Source organism: Orycteropus afer, unplaced genomic scaffold (genome assembly GCF_000298275.1).
Source record: "Orycteropus afer afer isolate SDZICR_OR568_19922 unplaced genomic scaffold, OryAfe1.0 scaffold00211, whole genome shotgun sequence".
NCBI lineage: Eukaryota > Metazoa > Chordata > Mammalia > Tubulidentata > Orycteropodidae > Orycteropus > Orycteropus afer.
This window is the reverse complement of record NW_006921798.1, coordinates 1129227-1131518: the sequence shown is the minus strand read 5'-3', so window position 1 is coordinate 1131518 and position 2292 is coordinate 1129227. Positions and strand designations below refer to the sequence as shown.

Here is a 2292-nt window from a genome sequence, read left to right as displayed (position 1 = left end):
AGACACTTCCTTTTCTTTCTTTTCTTTTTGTTTTTTCATCTTCACCAGCCTCTCACAAGACTAATTTTTATTTTCATTTTTTTAAGAACAAACTTTTAAAAGTAAAAATGAATGAAACCATGTGAGAGCAAGATATACAGGCAGAACTTCAATGCAGAAAAAAAGACCTTGTTGGAAAACCTGAGGAGCAAAATTGGAAATATTTCACAGATGCACAAGAAGCTCACTTTGTAAACAGGATTAAGCAGCTACCGATTTTCATTCATAGCAACAGGGCTTGATTTTGCTTAGCCTGAGATCTCACTCAATTTCAAATTGCCTATGATCCACTCAGTCTGGAAAAGCTTACTATTCGATGTACCCTTCTTCCCATGATTATAGATGGCCAATTCTTCTCCAATCCTCTCTTTCTTGAAGCTCTCCTGGTCCAATTTGAATTTCTCTAGAGTGCTCTTTTCTGCTTCTTGGCTCCGATTTTCCCCAGAAAGCTGCTCATGCCACTAGATCTCTGACCCGGCAGGGAGTGAGGACAGAGCTGAAGGGACAGTTGCCTGTGTTTTCTCTTTCTAATTTTGCTTGAAGAAGGGGCTTCTTTGGATGTAGAATCTACTTTCTTAGTCACCCTGACTTCTTCACTGGCAAAATCAAATACCTTGGTGTTTTTTATCTTTTCTGTTTCTTTAGGCTTCTCTAGCTCTTCTGCTTTGATCAATAATTTACTTGAACTTGTCTCTTCACTCTCAACTTGTACTTGGGGACACTTTTGATTTTGGCACCATGTCATCGAGAAAGCTGACCCAGAGTTCATCCTCATTTTTTCTTTCATCCTCTAACCTGATGCCACGTTCTAGCTTTGTAACCGCCTCTTTCTCCTTACTGCTGCTTCCTCCAGATTCGGCTCTGGCATCTACCTCTTCAGCTCCTCCTAATGAGAGGCCATTTTGTTTCCTCTTCCTTGACAGAACGCTAGAGCATTCTTTTTTTTCCCTTTGCTTTTCTGTGTCTGCTCTTCACCATCCCCTCCATCTTCCTTCACTAATTCATTTATACTTTCTTCACTATACTGTCTACCCAATAGCATGTCTTCCAATGAGATAGAAAAGTCTTTAGAGTAGAATTTCCCCATGTCACTGGCACACGGGCAGGCCAATCTGTAGGATCACACAGGTTACCAACAAGAACAAATTTCTAGGGCGATAATATAGAGCTCAGGTAGTGTCAGCCAGAGTGAACTTGGCCTAAAAGCAAGACCAAGATCATGGGAATAGCTTTTTCTTTCACACCATTGTATTATCTCATTTGTGATCTGCATCAGCAGTCATGAACTATCATTTGTTTTGGGTCAGGTGAAAAAAAATCTTGTTTCCTGTGGTTGAGGGCAAAAGGGAAATTGACAATCAGGAAATTTATTATGATAGACTGATTCTCACAAATCAGTTATCAAATTTGATTATCAGATAATATTTAAGCAATCTTGGTTTGCTTTGTCTGTGGGATCATTTATGATTTTCAAGAATCCTTGCCATCCTTTACCTTTCTCTGTGTTCAACATCTTCTTTAACTCCTTATGAGAGTTTAAGATGTCAACAACAGTCTATTTAGATGAAACTCTGTTGTTCTTTCCTTATTGAGTCTGTCATTCCCAATTGTCTGTCTGTACAGATAGCCACACCTACAAAGTTTTGATCTATTTTCAGACCAGACTACATTATTATTTTCCATTTTACCTCCTGTCCCAGTGTCAATAGGCCTGGATAGACTTGTCTGTAATACTACACAACCTACTTTGTAAGATAATTCTATTCTTTCCAGGATTTCTGATGTTCTTCTGGTTTGCTGCATTATCACCTAAAATACATGACTTTCCGTTAGCTGAAAGTCTACTTGTCTAATCACTTACATGCAGACTATAGAATTTTGCTGTCACCCAGAATATCTCTACATTTAATGACTTAGTTAAAGTTATCTTTCCTATCTGTAGAAGAAGTTCTTTTTTCTGCCTCCAGAAGGGAAGAAATTCCACTCTTCTCTGTTTGCTTGGTTTGCATGGTTTACAAACCATCATTTTGGTTTCTTTAGACACTATGATCAAATTTCCTTTATTAGAGTCAATTAGAGATCACTGTCTCAAGGCAATTATAGCCAAGTTGAGAATGATCTCAAAAAGGATGATAAGTGACCTCAGGAGTCAGTTATAAGGGAGAGAAGTTGCTTTTGTGATGAGAGGAAAAACATCATTTAAGATAATGTTTATCATTTATCTTATGGTTTATGAGTAATTTTCAATATATG

General features: G+C 37.8%; 1 pseudogene; it reads right to left on the bottom strand.

The window, feature by feature from the left end:
• Window positions 1–258: 258 nt before the first annotated feature.
• On the bottom strand, window positions 259–1126 carry LOC103203314 (annotated as a pseudogene).
• Between the last annotated feature and the right edge of the window lie 1166 nt (window positions 1127–2292).